Here is a 22180-nt window from a genome sequence, read left to right on the forward strand (position 1 = left end):
GGCTAGGAGTGGTACAGCCTGATCATGTGGTAGATCCATGTTTAGCTTTTAAAGGAAACTCCCTAATGATTCCCATAATTATTACACCAGTATTAGTTCCATCCTCACTAGCATCTCTTTTCTTGATCCTTACCACTCTGGCTGGAATAATAGAAAAGTAGTGTTAATTTGCGTATCCCTGATGGCTACGATATTGAACAGTTTTACAAATATTTCTTAGCTCTTTGCATTTCTTCTTTTGAGAAATTCAGCTCCACAACCCACTTTTTAATTGTTTTATTTTTCTTAAAGTCTAGGGGTTTACACACGCACATGCACACACACACCAGTTCTTTGTATTTTTTAGATACTAATCCTATGTTAGATGGATAGCTGAAAAAATAAAATTCCATTCTGTAGGTTGCCTCTTCACTTGATTGATGGTCTCCTTTGCTGTAGAGCTTTTTAGTTCTATAATTCCTTGGTTGACTGTTGGTTGTTATTTCCTGGTGCTATGGGAATCTTATTGAAAAGTCCTTAACTGCATCTATAAGTCGAAGTAAGCACGCGCTGCCCTATCTTGTCCTATGCTGAGGTCCTTGATGTATTTTTAGTTGAGATTTTGGGTATGGGGTAGGGGGTTGGGAGTGATGTCAGGAATAAGAACCAAATTTTATTCTTCTGCATGTTGCTATCTACTTTTTCTAGCACAATTTGTTGAAGATGTTAAAGATAATTTAATGGGTATTTTTGTCAAACTTTGTGTTTTTGTAGGAGCACGAACTTATTTGTGGGTTATTCTATTTTATTGATCTATGTGCCTGTTTGGAAAAAAATATTGTAAGAAACATTAAATATTAGTCTTTTCTATCAATCACTGTAAAACTTCTCCTGATGATAAGCATGTAAATCTTTGTATCTCCTTCTTCACCTTGCAAAAAATTTATGCAAATGTTTTAATCCTCACCCCATACCAGTCAACCGTTTGTTTACTGGAAACACTTGCAGTCTTTCCAGTACTTGATGGCCTGGAGCAATGATTCCTTCTCTCTCTCTCATTTGTATCATACTTCTTCCCTTGAGGCTCAGGGTATGTCACAGAAAAGGATGCAAAAAAGATTGTAATAGACAGAAGTTGGGGAGGTCTGCTACAGAATAGCATCCTCTGCACACGACATGAACGAATGTGGGTGCATTTGAATGCACAAGACTAGCACAAGTCAACGCCTGTCAAATTCTAGCATAGATGGGGGAGGGACCTGTGAAGCCCCACCACAGGCTGCGGAGCTATTGGCAGTAAACAGCTTTTGTACACAGTTTTTATATCCGCAGCTTCAGATACGTGCATAATACCTGCACAAGACCATGTACAGTAACTCTGGCACGGACTGGTAAGGGACTCATGCGGTTTCACTTCTAGTTGAGGAGTTACTGGCAATTGATGACTGCTGAGGGGGTTTTCAGTATCTAGGGCCACAGTCTGTTCCCCAACAGGCCAGGTTTGACCATTCTCAACTAATTAAAAGAGCCCTATTAAAAGGCAAAAGCAGAAAAAGGAGACTTAAGCAATACAGCAACAATAAGAAGAGAGGCAAAGACATCCAGAGAGATGTCTTCTTCTTTCATCGTCATAACCTAACAGAAAGGTAAGGTTTAAAGGGGAGCTAAGAGATACGTGTAACCAGCAAAGGTCTTGTCTTCTACCTACTGTTGTCTCAGCTCCAATCTCTCCCGCAAAGTCACCAGACAGTTTGTACATCTTTCTCTTAGATACAAGTTTCTATTCTGGCTGCCCCAGACCTTCAGCCTTTGCTTTCTCCAGCCAGAGATTCTTGTGGAATTCTAGTTCCTGGAGTGCATTGTTTCATGAGTCTTAGAACCAAAGAGCAGTGCAGAAGTGACTATTCAGAATACAGTCATTCCTGCTAACAGGCCAGTTACATAGGCAGTCACTTTACTTCATGGGCATGGCCTGTAGTTGTTTATGAATGCTCAAGTGGCAGCACTAATTGTATCCATTGACAAGAAATACGAATAAACAAATAAGAAAACAGAGGAAGACGTTAAAGTGAGACAGGGCTGTACTGGGAAAAAGAGGAGAGTTGGGGTGAATATGATTAAGGAACATTTTACATATGTATGGAATTGTAAAAAATAGGTTTACTTGAACTAGAATAAAAAGAGCTTGTTTTAGGCAGATCCATTCTATATGTCCCTCTAATGTCATGGTCATGTCTGAGCTAAGAAGGATCTAGAGTTAGAGTTTATTCCTACTGCAGGAAAGTGGAGGTAGGACAACTTCACAAACAGTGTCTTGCTTTTTTCCTTAATTGCTTTCAAATTAATCCTGCTGCTGCAGTGGCATTGGGTGTCTTGTTCTGCTCCCCTTTAGTTTTTTTTATTAAGGCTTATTTGTTTCCTTTTTTAATGTATATGAGTACTGTATCTGCATATAGACCTGCGTGCCAGAAAAGGGCACCAGATCGCATCATAGAAGGTTGTAAACCACCGTGTGGTACCTGGGAATTGAACTGAGGACCTCTTGAAGGGCAGTCAGTGCTCTTAACTGCTGAGCCATTTCTTCAGCCTACCTCCTTTTGGTTTTAACTTGGAGTTTTCTGTTGTTTTGCTATAGTAAACTTTACCATTGGGCTGTCACCCTGGCTTATGAGGAAAATGGAGTACAAAGATGAACATCAGTGATATATGATGGGCTTGAACCTATTGTTTGTTTGGAGTGATTAACCAATTTCAACAATTTTCCAAATCCATAGGTCAGTTAAGCTTTGTACAGCCCTTCAGCAGACACTTGGAAAGCTGAGGCTTAATATGCTATAATACTTGAAGAGTTCTGACCAAGGTTTCTTTGTGGTTTGTACAATATTAGGCCTCAAAAACTATCTCTGGACAATCTCATCCACTTAGGACATGTTTCTAAAAGAGAAATGCAGAAAGCTAATGAGAACATTTACCATATCTGAAAGTCAACAGAGTAAAAATTTCTGAGTGCTCAGGAATAAAATAGCTTTGTATATAAATTTACCATACTTAATTTCTATTCCCCAAATGATTAGGCATTTAATTTTTTTTTCTAAATCTGAAGAGTCTGTATCAACCACCTTGACCCAATTGATATTTATAGACCATCTTACCCAATAACTGCAAAATGTATTCTTTTCAAGTACAAGCAATAGGCTCACAAAGATCGACCAAATGTTAGGATATAGATAAATCCTCAACAAATTCCAAGGGACTGAGATTCTACAGAATGTGTTCTTTGCCCATGACGGAAGTAGATTAGTAATATATCCTTAAAAATCAAAATATTTGAAATTTTTCTTCTAAATAATGCTCTTAAGAAATTATTAAAATACCAAAGATTAAAATTTTATGGAGAATATTAAAAATGTTTCTACAGAATGCCATCAACGGGGTCTGATGAAATTCACCCAGAAGAGTCTATAGTGCCATCTGCCAAAATAATAAGACTGACTAAAGCATACCTAGGGCTTGTAGAGTAGTATACATATATTTTTTTCATCTTACCTTGCCCACTGGAGAGGGCTTAGCGTGCCTGGGTGTCATTATGTAATTGCCCTGGCAGAAATGAAGATTTTCTAAAGGCTGTTGTGTCTCTCATTCTGACTATCAACTATTGAAACAATGGACCCCAAAGAAATGGGGATTTACCCAGGAATCTCATGCTGGGAAGAAAAAAAGGGATTGGTCAGAGGGCAACTTGCTTTCCTAAAAGGTTTTGCACAATCCACCCAACTAGTGACAAGCTACCATTTAATCTCTATAACCATAAACTAAGTAAGAATAGTGCTACTCATAGACAACATACACAATAGATACACATTAAGGATTTTGAGGCTTAGAGATTGTCCTGGGTTATCCTTGAAAGAAGCAGGCCCTAGGATACTCCACACAGAGAAGACCATGAAGAGAAAAGGGAGGGATTTGAAGATGCTAGCCTTGAGGACTGGAACGATATAGCCACAAACAGCTTAATGCTTTATCTGATCATACACCCGGCTCAACCCTGTAGTCACAGGTGATGCCAAATGACATTGTATCCAGAGTGGATAGTCACATGACCTATATTTTAAAAAGGTAAATGACCAGAAAGCTCCTATAACATGTAGCAAAGACTGATCTTGCAGAACAAGCAAACTTCCTATTCTAGAAGGGAACACAGACACGAAGCAATTACAAAATCCCACTGGGCACACAGTACGTACTTGCACTGGGTACTACCTCAAAAGTAGGGGACTTCCTTGATTGATCATTATTCTGCCCTCTGGGGAAACTTCCTTGCCCTCTTACCCCACACTATTAGTTCTGCCTTCAAGTTCTTTTATGTCCATATGCCTCTGTGTCTGAAGAGCACAATGAGAACTCTATCTTCCATGAGGGATTCCCAACTTTCATAGTCAGATTCTACCTGCAAATTTTAGACCTCCGAAGACTGCTGTGGGTTTCTTTTGTTTGTTTGTTTGTTTGTTTGTTTCGAGAGAGGGTTTCTCTGTATAGCCCTGGCTGTCCTGGAACTCACTCTGTAGACCAGGCTGTCCTGGAACTCAGAAATCTGCCTGCCTCTTGCTGTGGGTTTCTTTTCCATTTTTTCTCAATACACATTTATCAAACATATGTTCTGTGTAAGAACCTGTACTGGCCATTGTGTATAGTGGTTGCAAACACAAATTCCTTCTTCTCATGTATCTTATACACCATGAAGGAGACTGTCTCCTGTCTCCATGTTCATACAGAATCAGAGGTTCAATCACGTGCTTCAAAAATAATTTAGTACGGTTACATCATTATCCAGTTCTGACCCTAAGCACCTGTCTCAAGTCCTGTGGCTTTCCTGCTTGGTTGTTTGTTATTTGTTTATGTCCTAGTCTTGATGTCTTTCTGCCGAACTGTGGCACTTACTCTGAGAACCTGTAAAAGGACAGGATCAGGTTTATCTGACCTTTGTCTTGGGCTAAAGCATTCCGTTCAATATGAAGCTTTCCTGGAAGTTTGTCAATGGAAGCCTTTTCCGTTTGAACTGTTGCTATGTAAGGGTTCAACCCTGTTCTAAGAGTCTCTTGATTTTTCTGTGATATTCACTTCAAAAAACAGCTGTTTCTTCTTTAAGTCTCTTGACCTTCCAACACCGTCCTAAAGCTTGCGGGTAGCTATCAGAATGGAGGCAGGCTGCCTTTTCCAATTTCCCTGCTCCCTAGAACTAAGGTTCTCAGAATCCTGTTCCCAGGACAGCAGCATCTGTATTATGTGGAAAGCTGTGAAAAGCACCAATTCTCAACTAAGACTCAATAAATACAAACTTCCGTGTGTGGTACTTGTGTTTTATGGTCCTCCCACACCCACCCAAGGTGAGGCTGAGCACCCTGATCTGAGAACCACTGCTTTGGGGCACCAGGGCTGATCTGCCAAGCTATGACACAGGAAAGCAGATCTATTTGGAACAGGGAGAGCATGCTGGTGGGTAGAGTTTACCAAAACATACAGAGGACAGGAGCCAATTAACCACTACGATAGGGTATTTATTTTTCAGTCATTAGTAAGGTCACCATAGTTTTTCTGACCAAAAGTTTTTTTAAGGAAGAATTACAGTCTCTGTCAGGACAACTGTATTCTTCTTTAGTGGTTATTGTGTGTGCAGATGGTATTGATGGTTTCAGTTTTTCACTTTAGATGGTGTCGGTGCCCTATTTCCCTCAATTGACTGCTACGCCTGTTTCCACTGGGGATCTGTTTCTATCTATTATCAATAATACTGCCAGTGAGATTTGGGTTGCCAAAGAAGCTGTGTGAGAGGCTAGAAAGATGGTTTAGTGGTTAAGAACACTCATTACTCTTCCAAAGGATACAGGTTAGATTCTAATACCCATATAGTGGCTCACAAGCATCTATAACTCCATCTCAAATAAATCCAATGCCCATCTGGCCTCCATGAGCACCAGGTGTGCATGTGATGCACAAAGAGACATCTAGGCAAAATATCTACATACATATTTAAAAAAATATTTTTAAAGAAAAGCTGCCAGTCGGGCCTGGCTGATTCTGGTAATTTTTGCCTGTTTCATCAGCAGGTACTATAATCAAAGATATTGTAATTTCAGTGAAGTCAATCAGAACCAATGACTAAAAGGCCACAGTTGTCGGTATACATGTCTATAAGACTGAGCATGAAGCACTTCAGAGTACCTTGTTAGTTAGGGTAAAAAACACTGGTTGTAACATACAACCATCCAGTTTTGGTACCTTAACAGAAAAAATAGTGTTTTTGTTCATGTAAAAGCCAGGGTGAGTATTTAAGGACAGAAGGCAGCCTTTCGCATAGCTAACTTTAGACTCTGTAGTTTGGGTCCTAATGTCTCTCTAGCATAGAGCTGGAGAGAAAACATCTAAACAATTCTATATTCTATTGTCTACAATACATTCAACATGGCTCAATCAAAATATAAGCAAAGGGGAGCATGGGTATGTGGCAGGAGGCAAGGGAAAACATGATCAACCGTAGTAGTGTATGCCACCAACCCTACTGACAGTGACTTATACACATAGCAGATATATGGCTTAAGGTGCTAAGCAGAGGTCTTCCCCAGGATGTACTAAGGTTGATACAGCGATAGTGTAAGAACTCCTGCCACTATTCTGCATAAGTCTGTACTTGTTTGTCAACCTTAATGTTTCCACCCTGGAGAGAGAGAGAGAGAGAGAGAGAGAGAGAGAGAGAGAGAGAGAGAGAGAGAAAGAGAAAGAGAGAGAGAGAGCCTAACACAGAGAACAAGTGCCTCTGTACTGAATATATCCTGACCACTTTGCTTTGGGTCTTGCATCCATTTATCTTTCAGGATAACTCTAAATTACTTGGGTCCTGGACTAGACAGTCCTGGTCAAATGCTACACTTTTCCCAGGCATATCCTATCAGTAAGTCCTCGGAATACTGCATCTCTGCTAGAGTGAGAAGAGAAGGGGAAGACAGATTTGCTTTCTCACTACAAAGCAGATAGAGCTTTCTTGCTCTTTGTGTGTGTGTGTGTGTGTATGCATTGCTTTAAGTTTTAAAACACATACATTTATAGTACAGATAAATGACAACAAAAATAGAAACAAACATATTTGAATAAAATCTGTACATACTATTCCTCCAAGTCTCATAAGAATTCTTCTGCAGTTGATAATTGAGGTGTTCACCCAAATGCCCAGTTGATGCAGTGTAGGGACGCAAGCCTATAGATATGCTCTTGCCTCAGATGTCCTGGGAAACTGACTTCCCCTAGAGACATCCCAGTAATCACTAATAAGTTAGTAATTGCCCCAACCCCATTGCAAGACATTCTGCTGGATCATCCTGAGACTTGAATTTAGCTGATACACAACCTATTTCTTTTCTCTCCTGGAGCTCTCTGGAAAGTTCTTCCTGAGAAACTCTCCATTTCTGTTCTTGGGGAATTAATTGAAAGCATCATCTTCCCTCTTCCCATGTGTTACTCTTGTGTTCCTTTGATTTCTATTGAGAGTGTCTTTGTTCTCTAATTTCTCAAACTAATTCTAGTCTTTCCTGTATAGAAAAGGCAGGTTTTGCATACTGTACCTGTACTACAAACACTTTCAATGGACTTGGCCCTGTAAATGGCTTCATAATGAATTTCTGATTATGCCTTTTCTTTCCCCAACCAACCCAGAATTCTGAAGATTCAGGCTTTGGTCCTCATTCTAATCTGTATTCACGGAAGTTAGGTATTTGCATGCTTGTCTTTCTAAAGAGCTTGGATGTATTTCAAGGAAAGAGACAACCCTCCATGAGAAGGTGTTGGTCTGGGTTTGAACTCCTAAGAGGAAGGTTTTCTCAATAGTGTATGCAATTGCAAAGTGTTGTGTGGACTCCCTGTGACTCATCCACCAGGAGCAAGAGACAAGCCCAATATTTGCAATAGTAATTAATCAGGAGCCTGCTATCTTGAGTATACAAGATTAGCCAATTTGCTATCATAAGTTAAAAACCAATCTTAACTTGAAGGTCATACTCTTCCCAGTTATACTGCTGATTATAAGACACATTATAATATTACTTTATATAGCATTTAGTAAATGAAAGGATGGCACTAAGACTTTAAGAGATTACTAGTTTAGTTACATTCTGATTTCAGAGATGCATACATACACATATACATGTGATCTATCTATCTTTCTATCTATCCATATATTTATCAATCTATCACAAATTAAAATATTTAAACTTTGGTAATAGCCTTGGCTTGGGAAACTAATTTTGATTCAAGGTTTTAAATTTGTAATTTGAATGATGTTAGAGATTTTACTCCTAATTTCCAGAATGAAATCTAAAATTTAAGTCTACTGTCACATTTTTATGTTGCAGTCATGATTATATTTAATAAATTGATAAGTGCAATATAATGCAAACACAAATAAAGAAGTTGACAGAATCATCAGTTTTCTAACCAAACCAACCTTTTCTTTCTTCCTTATTAACAGAACAACAATGTGATTTAACTATCTCAGGAATCTTGTCTTTTTAGAAGATCAGAAATCTCAGAAGTCTAATATTTAAGAGGATGAGTCATACTTTTGTCTAAATTAATTTGAGTGGTTTTCCTCCTTTCAAACGATGGATTAGATATGACTGTATGATGTAATTGTAGCCAGTATGAAATCAGGATTAGTGTTATGTGTAGACTTTACAAATGGGATATCATAACAATATAATAGAGGTGGTATTCAAAAGGCTGCCATCGCTGCAGGCATTTTATTGCTGTGAAATGTATACACATTAACTCCCTAAGTGAGAAAGGCAGGATAAAAACAAGGCAGACCTTGGATCCGAGGAATGATAATAATTTATTGGAAACCAAACCTCAAATCCCCTCCATAAAGATGTTTTTGACCAGCATGGAGTCAATGCTGTTGTTAAAACATCTTAGGGTGCATTTTTCTATTATTTATAACAGAAAAGACTCGAAACATATAATATATTCAATAACTATGAACTCTTTAACTATTTTGTTGCTCTTGTAACCTGCTTACCTGATGTCTCTGTTCCTAAGTGGCTCTGTCAAGTAGAGAAGCAGAGAAAGCTGTTTGCAGTTAGTAAGAGCTGTAAGGGGTGATGAGTGTGGGATGCTTAGTGTCCTGCTGAGTCTGAAGGAACCACACCTAAGGTGTATCTCCTCCTCTTTCTCCCTCTTATCATTTTATCCTTATTACAACTATGGCCAATGTGATAGGTTGTATTATTTGTTGACCCTTTAATGTCCTGGGATATGTTGTGGTTCACTCTTAGTAAGTCAAACTATTCTGCATCCTGCATGCTCAAAAGTTCTGAACACACTTCCATAGTTCTTATCATTTTCTCATACTACCGCCATTTGATGCGAGATGTCCCAAGTAATCTTCCCTTAGGTTGGGTAAGAACCATCGGGAGATCTCTAAAGGCAATGCACTCTGTACAGAGCTGGTGCAACCAACATGTGGTTGCTTGTCCAGAAAGTTTCAGGGGAATCATCTAATTAGAAGTACAAGTGTATGTTTCTGTTTGGAGATGCTGGCCTTCTATGAGGGTAAAGACCCGGGCTACTGCAAAAGCTTATCACATACTCTAAATGACCTATGCGGCCAGGTTCCTTTTATAGCAAAATTTTCAGGGCTCCCAATAACAGCCAGTGAGACAAAGTTAGCTAATGTTGACTCCAGAGGAGGAAAATGGCTTTGACACTGTCAGACGCATATGCTGAGTACTCTGCATGCAACATAAATCACTCCAAGGAGAATGAATCTTAGAAGCTAGAGCCAAGAGGGGAGAACAGGAGGAAGAGTCGATTGACGAAAACAGGGCAAAGGGAACAAGAGCCAAAGATTAAGAGCCCACGGACCATGCATAGTGGGCATCAAGATGCTTCTAAGTGACACACTGTAAAGAATGAATTAAGTGGCAATCAGTCATGAAGAATAGGCAGTAGACAGGCCACGTACAGCAAGAACAAATTTTGCCTTCCTTGTCATTTGGTCTAGCTATTTCTTTTGGGGGGGGGGGTAAGCATCAACTCCACTCTTGCTAAAACCGCTGTACCTCTTTGAGACAAGGCTTCAGAAATTCTCCTCCTGCATTTAACACGCCTTCCCAGCCCAATAGAATATTTGTTTCCTGGCATTCCTCTCTCTTTGTTTGGATGTCTGCAAATTGCCTGTTTTCAGATCCATCTCATGCCTGTCGGAACTCCTATTAACTTCCTCTTGCTGCTCCTCCTCTTTGCTGACTTCTGAAGGAGCTGAACAACTGACTTCCACCTGCACAGGGACTCTCCACACATCTTCTACCTCATCCTTCAGTCCTTCAACTTCAGTCCTCCGTTACTAGTTACCCCCTTACAGGCCTTGCATACTCTACTACCCATGATCTGACACATTCAAGGCTGAGAAGGGCCTACAGCCTCCTTGACTGACCTTCTCTACTTAAATTTCTGATCCTTGAAATTATACTTTTATAGATGTGGTCCTTTGGTTCACATTAAAATATAAATTCCCCGTGGGAGAGACCCTATTAAGCCTTGCAGGGAATTACTAATTTACATTTTAATGTGAATGAGGTTATTGGATCCCTCCCCTGCTTAAAGCAATCTTTGTTAGGAGACAGGGAAAGGTAGAGGAGGAGTAATCGCCAGTGGTGACGTAAGAGGAGTTAGGAAGATATTTGTAAAGACAGGAAAACACATTGAGAAGAGACACTTTGATGCATGACATTGTGTGAGTAATGGTACTATTTTTTTTTCCCATACACTTGAAGGGTAAAACATTTAGTTGTGGTTTTTTTTTTTTGTTTTGTTTTGTTTTGTTTTTTAAGAATTGAATTGAGTTATTCTGTAATGAAGTGCCGTAGAGCACTGTAAAAAAAGAGGGGTTAGTGGTGTCTTACCCATTTTCTGCTGCTGTAATGGGGTCCAGACAGTCTGGGTAAATTCTGTACAATAGAAGTTTATTTGCCTCACGATTCTGAAGGCAGGGAGTCCAAGGTTCAGGGACATCTAACAAGGACCTTCTTGCGGGGTCTGACATGATGAACGTTATCACACCCAGGGATGGAAGATGAGAGGAAGAAAGAGAACTGGGATTACTATTTTCATCAGTTTTTCATTCCTGTTATGAGGACATCTATCCACGTCCACTCATGAGGTTAGAACCCTCACGACTGAATCGCTTCTGATAGGCCCTCCTCAACAGTGTTGCGGGGACACTGAAATTTCAAAACAAGTTTTAGAAGCTCCACTTTCAAACAGTAGCAAAAGATAACTATGGATGTCTCTTTACCATGAATATCAGCCTGCACTGACAGGAGGATGATGGACATACAAGAATCATAAAACTGTGTGGCTGCAATGTCACACACAGCTGAAGCAACTCAAGAGAATGAATTTCTCTGGGAAGGCCCATTTTTCTGTTGTCATAGATAATTACATGTCTTATTTTGCTATTATAATTTGACTCAGTCCTAAGTGTGTATTTCAGAATTGAGCTTTGGTAGGGTATAAATAGATCAACCTTGTAAGACTGTTGCACAGCTCTCAAACTCAGGAAAAGTGTGATGCAGAGACCCTTTCTAGCCAGCATGTCCCCATTTCCCCCCAAATACGAGACAAATGCAACTTAAAAGGTGTTTATTTTTGACCCATAGCTTACGAAGGGATGTGGTTCATCATACATGGAAGATGTGGAAGTTGGATTGTGAGGTGCTTTTGGAGACAGAAAAGGAGAGAATGGACAGATATCAGGGCTTGCCTATGAAGTCTCAAGTCCCAGTCTCAATGACTGATAACTTCCACTGAGTCTCCACAACCTCCCAGAATATCATTACTAGCTACAGACCAAGTGTTCAAACTGGAGGCAATGAAGACCATTTCACATTCAAATCACAATGATGAATTACAATTTCTACCGCCAGCAAACCTGATGGCTGGTTAAGGGATCATGGGAGTGCCCAGCAGTAGCAGAATGCCAGCCTGCTTAGAGATGAGTGGAAAGGCTTATCATCAATGTTACTACTGGGCTTAGGTGCCAAGAACTATGCCGAACACATTATTTCTTATTTAATTCTCAAAACTGCCCCTCAGCAAGTGCTTTCATTACAGATTAGTAATTGCAGCTACGATAATGTAAGCTTTACTTACTCCAGGCGATGGGGATTGAAAGAGCTCTATTTCATCTCTAAACCAATAAAACCAACTAATCTCAGAATACATGGAAGAAATAGAGTTCGATCTGGCTATGGAAGAGTGGGTAAGATGTGAGCCCACAAAGCGACAGGAGCACAGCCCATTGCGTCCATCACAGTAAACCTAATAGATGTCAAGTCAGGGTCTCAGTTTATATCTCAAGGCTGATAAACTTGAACAGGTCTAGTAGACTGAAAAAGAGTTTCCTTATGTCGGACCTACAGGTCACATTTTACATTTTTGAAACAATTGGGAACGAGAACAGCTTAGGGCTCTCTAGAGATGAGTTTATACTCTCTAACTTCAAAGAGTTGAGGTTTTTGTCAAGTTTGCAATTGCTTTTCATTCTGAAAATTATAAAGCAAACTTTATGTTATAGTTAGGGAAGCATAATTTCTAAAACTATAAAAGATGTGAAATAGAATAATCAACCAAGACTTCAGTTATTAGTGGATTTTTGTGTCTCTAGTTATTTTAGATACTGGAGTAGTCAATAGATTCTTCACAGTTAGGAAAGAAAACCATGGATGTGTCAGTCATAAGAGGGAGGCTTCCAAACAGTACCTATTCTATACTGTGCCTACTCTATACTGTGCCTATTCTATACTGTGAAGTGATGTGAAGGTCCTGTACCAATAAGAGGAAATAAATCTCTAGTATTTTCCAAGCAGGGTAATATGTCCAAGAAGGACTTATAAGGACATTTTTAAATCATTATTTTTTTAATTAAACAATGACTTTTTATAGAATTGGGTCAAATAGGCAAAAATCCAAAGGTGATCTTGGTCCAATGAAATGTATGTTAAGTGTGGAAATCCAGCCAAAAAATGAATGTTCATTTCCATGCAGAAGTGTCTACTATGTACATTCCATTGAAATTAAGCCTGTTTTCTTTTAACTAAATATCAGGGTAGTATTTAGAAATTGGAATGTGGGCCAGGCGTGGTGGTGCACGCCTTTAATTCCAGCACTTGGGAGGCAGAGGCAGGCGGATTTCTGAGTTCGAGGCCAGCCTGGTCTACAAAGTGAGTTCCAGGACAGCCGGGGCTATACAGAGAAACCCTGCTTCACAAAACCAAAACACAAAACAAAACAAAACAAAAAACCCAAACAAACAAAAAACCCCCAAAATAGAAGAAATTGGAATGTGTTGTCCCAATACATATTCATTAAAATAAAATGTAAAAATAAATTAAAAGAAAAATATATGTGTGGAAAGTTTACATTTTGCTTACAGTAGAAACTTCTCATCATTTATCCTTTCCAGGACATTGGTATTCTGTTTCTTTCTTTGTTTGTTTATTTTTCACTCTGAATATAATAAGTATCTGGAGGAGGAGAGTGCAGGACCACTTTCTTAGATGATGGAAGTTTTCTGTCTCTGCTGTCCAATGCAGCTGCTGGTACCCATATTTGGCCACTGAGTGTTTGCACCACTACTGGTGTGACTAATTTAACAGCTATTCCTGGCGTATCCAAAGTAATGGTGGGGGATTGTAGTTCTAGGAAGTAAAAGATATTCTTTCTTAGAGAAAGGTGAAAGTGGCGAGATTGTAAATAAAATAAAATAAAATAAAATAAAATAAAATAAAGTCCTTTCATGTAACTGCTGAATGCCTCAGAAATAATTGTTACTTATTTTTCAGATGAGAACACTCACTCTCAGAAGAACTAAGTATCGCACCCAATATTTTTGTTTCAGCTGAACTGTGAATCTAGGTGAGTCACAGCGAATAAAAAATTTCAATTTTCCCCAAGAATTTGGATTGATTGATAACGCAACCAATGATAAAGCAGAGAGCGTTTCTATTTTGTTGACTCAGTTTCTTGTTTTTCAGAACTTATTATTCACTGAAAGAAATAAAATATAAAGCATAAATATAAATATAAACTTCTGTCTAAACATTGTATCTTGAGAGACTATCATGAATTGGCAGGTGACAGACTATGCAAACCCCAGGTTACAGAGCAGTCCACATTTGTTTCTATACGTGTGAACATTTAGACTAAATTCAAAGACTGAAGAATGGACTGTGTAGCTCACTGCCAAAACACCTGCCTGGCGTGTATAGCCCTGAATTTGATTCACCCATAGCAAAAGAGAGACGATTGTAAGGTATTTCCCACTTAGGTATTCAATAAGGTGTCTACTCCTACCTCTGTGTAAATGGCTTTCTTCCCCTGGTTTTTAATATTTGTTTGTGAGAATTTGATGTCTGAGAACTATATTTTTACATTTATCCCCTTTGCTCCTTTGTTTGTTTGTTTGTTTTTGAGATAGGGTTTCTCTGTATAGCTCTGGCTGTCCTGGAACTCACTTTGTAGACCAGGTTGGCCTCGAACTCAGAAATCAACCTGCCTCTGCCTCCCGAGTGCTGGGATTAAAGGTGTGTGCCACCACGCCCCGCCCCCTTGCTCCTTTCATCTCCTAACATGTCCCCTCCTCAAATTTATGGCCTCATATTCATTAATAAACGTTGTTACATATATACATCGAAATATAAAATGCAACCTGCTGAGTTCATTTAATGTGGCTCTAAGGCTGAACATTAGTGATTAAATTGCCAATAGAAGCCTTGTGTTATATTTTGAGGCCATATCTCTCCACATGTTGAGACCTCCTGGCATACTGAACTTCAGAGTCTCCAAATTATTATTACTTTAAAAAAAGAAAGAAAGAAAGAAAGAAAGAAAGAGAGAGAGAGAGAGAGAGAGAGAGAGAGAGAGAGAGAGAGAGAAAGAGGGAGGGAGGGAGGGAGGAAGGGAGGGAGGAAGGGAGAGAGGGAGGGAGGGAGGAAGGAAGGAAGAAAGAAAGAAAGGAAGGAAGGAAGGAAGGAAGGAAGGAAGGAAGAAAGAAAGAAAGAAAGAAAGAAAGAAAGAAAGAAAGAAAGAAAGAAAGAAAAGAAAAGAAAGAAAGAGTGAGCTTGTTCAAGTGGCATCAACCACAGTGTTTGGCATACTGGCATATGCCCACAACTCTTCAGCTCTGACTGACACAGGAAGAAAAGAGAAAGAGTATGCATGTGCATGCAAGCACGTACACACACACACACACACACACACACACACACACACACACACACACACACAAGCACATAGACATATAGACATGGGAGTCAGGGGACAGATTCAAAGACATAATTTTTCAAAGAGGATCTCTTTGGGAACTTCCAAGGATGCCCATATGTTTAGGAACAATGAAGTGTTTGTTTGTTTGTTTGTTTGTTTTTTAATTCTGGGATTGTAGGGAATAAGGAATCCTTTTATTTTATTTCACTTTTTGGAGTTGAACCCTCACAACTTCTGAAAGAGCTTAGATATACCCAAACTCAAAACTAAATAATCAGAGTAAAAAGCCTTTAAAAATATCAGCAGAGACTGTTGGTCCTACCACATAATGAGCAAAGCCAAACTATTCTATGTATTTCCAGCTAGGCTGGTTGCTGAACTCCTTCACAGATAAATTTAGGGATGAAGAAATGTGCACGCATAAAGTCTAATGAAACCAGGATAGGAAGATAAAATAGCTCAAAACCATGAATATGATTTGACAGCAAAAGTCTTCAGTTCGTATAACACTTCAGGAAAGACATCCCTGAGTGACATAAATCACACCTGTAGACTCAGATTCTGTGGGGATGATAAGGGTGAACTTCACCCTGGGAGTTCACAGCTAATTAGTGACTCTCCAGTGATAATTACATAGAGAGCAAAAAGCAACCAAAAACAGAAAACCAGCCTTCCTCACCTAGCTTCTCAAATGTCTCAGCATGAAGTAATATTGGGTTCCACCACCACACTGATGTCGTGAGAGAGGGAAGGGAAGAGAGAAATTTTAATGTCTAAGTAGCTTACATGTGGCATCACCTTATCAAATGTATGCACAAGAAATCTACATTTTAGAACTCCTGTGGTTCAAGAGGAAAGCATATCCAGATTTAGTTATATGTCTTGTGATATATATTTTTAAACACTGTATAGCAAGTCCCAATATTCTTTTTTATTAAGTTTTTCTCTGGGTCTTTTAACAATATAGATACGGAGTAGTGGAACTCCTCATTATTTTAAGAAGGGAGATGAATCTAGCCACTTCACAAGACAGATTGGAATTTTCTCCTGAAGGTAGCATCCTTAACATGTGAGCACAAATAGAACACCGAGTACTTCAAAAGGAATAGGGGGACTAAAGAGATCATTCAGAAGTTAAGAGCACAGTTGATTTCTCCCTATTTTTCTGTCTTGGAATAGGGCATAAAGAGTACTCCAACTTATCCTTGCCTTGTAGTGGTCAAAAGAAGCCCTTTATTCTAGTGGGGCCTTGCATTTTATTGTAGAGAAGGAAGTGCCATTGAATAGCCAAGAAGAATCTGTGTGGACAGGTCCTGCTGATTTATCTATTCAGCACTCAGCAGTAGAGAACCCATTTCTCTCTGACTGTACTCCAACTTGATTGTGCACCCTTCATTCACACCTACATAATGAAGTGACCAGAAATCTCAAAAGAACATGGCCTGGAAAACTAACATTCATTTAGCTGACCATGGGAAGGTTCCTGGATGGTCTGGCCATTTAAAAGCAACATGCACGCTATATATCTCTTCTTATCCCTCTTTTCTTCTGTATCCTTTTTATCATGTGTATAACAAACAGGGAAAGTGGTTATTTCTGAGTTTTGTGAGCTACTCCAGGAAACCAAAAGAACTCAGGGCGAAGTCATAAGAACCCCAGTATAACATAGGTTAAACTGAAGTACAGGCAAAATAACCTGGGGTTTATAGCAGGTGTCTATAGTATAAGGAGGGGAGATTTGGAGAATTATGATCGAGCTGTGTAGCATATGATCAAGTAAACAGTGTTGAAATGGAATTGGCTTAGTGCTCTGCTGGTGTCTATTGCAGCCTGCTTGCTCTTAGGTAGGAACCACGCACCTTTTGACATCATGGAAGTTTTCTGAGTTGTTTGTAGAGTTCAAGTAGAGGGATAGCAAGACAAGACAGGCAATGTTTTCCACTGGCACACACACCATCTTCAAAGATGAAAATGATCCTGCTTTTGTACATGACTGCCCTTTGTTCACACCAACTCTTAAAATGGAGAAGAAGACAGACCAGTCGGTTCAGGGAGATTTAACATGAAAAGACTTACCTGTTCTTGCTGCCTTAGTGAGGAAACAGGTGACAAGTCAAGGTAGGTGGTGGCCTCTGAAGCCAAGGACAGTTCTCAGATAACAGCCAGCAAGGAAATGGTAACCTTAGTCCTACAATTGTCAGAGCTGGCCCTACATTGAACTGTTGAACTACACAGTTCAACTGTGAACAAGCAAGCATGTTTTCTCCTGGAACATGCAGAAGGAAAAACAGGAGCAAATATTTTTCTTGATTTTCCCAAGGTAAGACAGAGATAGGACTTTTACCCACTGACTTTAAAATAATAAATGTGTATTGACTTACACCCAAGCTTGCAGCTTTTCTCTACAGCAATAGCAAATATTTAACACAAATAGTAGGCTATCTGACGGCAATTTTAATGGACGTTCTTCTCCTTCCTGCATGGACTATTGTCTTTCCAGACTTGGAAGTGTTCACCCATCTCATGACTAATATACTTTTGCCAAACAGTTTAGGATTTTGGGTGACCTCCCTCTTCCAAGATCAATTTTTACATTAGTCAAAATCAGTTAGATTATCCTTTTGGTTATAAAATAATCAGGAATCTCAAATGATGAGGTTTCTTTCTTACTCATGGAAAACCTGAGAAGGGCCAAAATGAATTCCAAGGCATCTCCCTTCCAAGAGATGACTCAGAGCCCCATCTGCTTGTATTTCATGACACTGTTGAATCTAATACATATCTTTCACAGGGCCACAGCAGGGGGATAAACACTGGAGAGTCTCCAAAGATTTTACTTTCTTAGCTCAAAAATGAAACTTAATGACTTTTGTTCAGCGTCCAGGGGCCAGAACGAATACAGAACTCTGCCTAACTATAATATTCAGAATTCTTTGTTTGCTTTGTATGCAGTAAAAAGAGATTTAGATATTTGTATCCCTACTAGTATCTCTACTACATTTATTTAAGAGTTCAGTGTGATCTAATTTGGAGCTCCGGCATATTCTAGTTTGAACCTAACTTAGAAGACTTTTTACTTCCTGACTTAGAGACTTGGAGGGGAGAAGCTGTAACTGCTTAACTGTGAACTGTCTCCCCAGGTGTCTGTATTGATATCATGGCTCACTGGTAGCACTAATTTAGTAGGTTCTGGCAGGTTTAGTAGGTGAGTCTAACTAAAGGGAGTAGGTCAATGGGGGTGTGTTCTTGGGGTTTGTATCTTGCTCCCAACCTCAGTTTTCTGGCTGTCATAGGTGTGTCGAATCTGATACATGTTCCCTGCACCATATTTATGTGCCTTTCCATAGATTCAGAATAAACAGACCCAAGAATACAAGTAAAACCTCTAATACTGTGAGCCAAAATGAATGATTCCTCAATATATTAAAGACTGCTTTCATAAGGGTTCTTAAACACTTTAACCTTCTAACCCACCACCCACCAGAGGTAGTGGAAAGGAAATGTAAATAGGGCAAAGGGGGATGTGGACCTGTTTAGAAATGGTTCTTTTGGGCAAATCCAGTCTTCATTGTCAGTATATGAGCAGCACATGAATCAGCAGTGGTGGCTCACTCCACTCACAAACACTGCTCATGAATCAGCAATGGCAGTTTGATCCAGAGGAAATCAGGATGTTCTACCAATTGGCTGGAGTCTGTGGAAGCAGCAAAAGAAGTTCTTTGGTGTGTTTCTCTATACAAAGTCACAAAAAACTATGATCTGCGAAGAAGGTAAGGCAAACCAAAGCCATAGAGCATTGTTGTCAAAGTGCATTATCAGCAAAGCCCAATGAAGACCAGCAAAGAGTAGCAAGGCGAACCAATGCCACACAATAAATCCAATCCACTGTCTGTTGGGCTATACTTATGTCCTTCCCAAACATCATGTGTCCTCTCAAGTGTCTGCTCTACCAAAACATCACATGCCTCTTTTCAAGGCAGCTTCCAGAAAAACGCCATGTGTTTGTTCTTAGCAAAACATCCCCCTAAGAAAGTTTCCAGAAAAACATCACCTGGCACAACAGAGTCTCCAAAGAAATAAGAAATTTCCAGTTCTGCTTTTTGTCAGGTATTTGTCATAGCAATAGAAAATATGACTAACACAAAAAGCTATCTGATGCTTCCGCTGGAAAAGGAGGGAAGAAGTTTCTGGACTTTTTGAGGAATGTTTCTTCATCTCTTTCTTTTCTGTTATCTTTCAGAGGTGATGGAGAATGGGAGGAATGGAAATAAAGATGGCTGTCTGTCAGTAGTAGGATGTGCACCTACACTGTGAGGATGTTGTTGGTGGCTTCCTTGTGGAAAGCTTTTGGGGCCCACTTAGCAGAAATTTGACATAGGGCCAGGACATAGAAGTAAGCTTAGGCAGGAGTCTGATTTGGGGCTAGAACAAAGAAGTAGGCTACAGGCAAGAATATGACTTTGGACTAGGATAGGGAAGTAGGCTCAGATATCTTGGTCATCCTAATAAGCCCTTAGAAACAGTGGTCACAGGACTTTGCTTATTGCCTTGCTTGTTCCTTGACTATTTGTGTTTATTTTCTTGCTTGTTCCTTAACCTAGAACTGACCTTATTACTTGCATGTAATTAAAATGGTACAAAAGCAGATTGAGAAAAAAATAAACCCGCCTCAGCCTCAGAACTGGCTGGGGTCATGCTACAGTGTTGTTTAGTTGTCTTTTTCTTTTTAATCCTCACTCCTGCCCTGGAGAACTTATTGACTGACTGAGATGGCTTGGTCACCTCCTGCAAGTAATCTTCATTTGGATGCTGGGTTGTTATATTTAAGCTCCTGGTCCACTAAGGAAGCTTTAGAGTGTTGCATTCCTGCTTCTTCTTGTCTCTGGTTCATTCTCTGAGATGGTGATTCAAGAGACCATTTGGTTTGTTTCCTTCTCTACGTTTTATGCTTCCTCACTCGTGTGAGTTGCTGTAGCATTTTTTGGTGCCTTCTGAGAGTCTCATAGGAATGGGCTATAGTGAAGATTGATGCCATCTCTTTACCTGTGTGATGGGATGCCATTTTATCCCATCCTGAGTGGTTGGTTTGCTCCTTCCCCACACTCCTGTTACTCTTGTCAACAGTATCTATCTCCATATGAGAATCAGATATTATACTTAATGTATATTAGTTTCCTTAATGCTACCTAATATTGGGGCTACTTCTCAATTTTCCCCAAGAAAGTCCTTCTTGGCCTCTAACATTCTTTCTCTCTGATGAACATGCCTTTATCTCCAAGAATGGCTTGCTCAGAGTATCTTCTTTTTTGTGGTTATGAGATGAGACAAGAAGTCACCTCCTTTCTTTAACAAGCTGGCAGGAAAAGCCACGGCTGTCCTAACTAATTCAGCAATTGAAGATGACTGCAATTTCCTTGTTTTTCTCTCTAGTACCCCTGGGAAAATAAAATGGTCTTAAACAATCAATAAATCATATTTCAGTGCTATAAGTGTCATAAAAAGTCACTTCTTTATGGTTCGGCCACTAAAACAACACAGAAGCTCAGAGAAAGAGTAAAATTAATGAGAACTGGAGGTGGTCAGAAAAGCACTCATTAGTACAGCTGGGTACAAAGCTAAGATGTGGCTGTTGGCTTCATATGTCAATTTGCTGTGGCCCTATGAAGTACAGAACTTCAGTTATTGTAGGTGTCTCTGTGTAAGATTGAAATTGGGAGCTGATGAGCTTTAACAAGATGCTGACTCCTCCTGGGCCTCGACAAGAGCAACTTTGAGAATGGAAGTTTCACCAGCCCATTCTCTTTGTGCTCAGAGTCTCTTGTTTGGACTGAAAATTCCTATTGTCTTTCTATATCTCTAGGTTTCTGAATGCAGACCCCAGGATTTTTCATCTTCATAGTCACATGAGTGAATTCCTCCTAATTTACCTCTCTGTCTCTTGTCATGTTTTCCTGAAGCCCCTTGACTAACATAGCACGTACCTCATTTAATCCTCAAACTAGTTACTAAGTACAGTGATTTGTCTATTCTCACTTAACAAATGAGTATATTAAGATTCTGATCCCCCAGGTAAAAAGATCCCTACACAATAGACCCTTGTTGTATAAATGATGAAAGATTTGGAAGACTGTGAAAGGGAGAAAGGGACTGGGTAGACCCTTGAGAGACTATTAAAATGAATTGGAAGAAATGGACAAAGATTCTGGGCCAATGCCCTTCCTGAGGTCCTACAGACCTTTCCATGGCATTGGGTGCAAACCTTTGTGAGTGAAAAAAATGAGACTTCTCAGTAGAATTACAAGAAGAATCCCAGTAAGCAAAATTATATATATATATATATATATATATATATATATATATATATATATATATATATATATATATATAATACTTTTTTCTTGAGGATAGAATCTTGTTGAAGCCTGTTTTATATGGTTTCTATAGAGCTCAGAATTGGTTTTGAGCACCTAATAAAGCACCACTATCTAATAAAAGATCAATAGTTTTCTTAACAAACCTATGAGGAAGCTGAAGTTGAAAACCACCACTTGACAGTCTTAACTTAGGTTACCAAAAGCACACCTGGAACGTGGTTTTGGTTGAAGTCCTAAGCCCCTCATTTGCTCTGGCATCTAATTCCACTTACCTAATTTCTGCTTCTACTTAGTTTTCTAAATTTAGCCAGAAGACTGAGTCAACCCAGCCATAATGCCCATAATCAGCTGGGCCTGGTTCCCTGAAAAAAAATACTGCTGTGCCCTCGTGGAAATGACATTAAAGTAGACAGAAGAAAAAAGTGATCAAAGGCAGAAACCTACAGAAACCAATATGGTGCTTCCTTGGAAAAACACAGGGGTAATGTTATAAGATCATGAGGCCCAGTGACCCC

This window comes from Mus musculus, chromosome 2, assembly GCF_000001635.26.
Source record: "Mus musculus strain C57BL/6J chromosome 2, GRCm38.p6 C57BL/6J".
Taxonomy (NCBI): domain Eukaryota; kingdom Metazoa; phylum Chordata; class Mammalia; order Rodentia; family Muridae; genus Mus; species Mus musculus.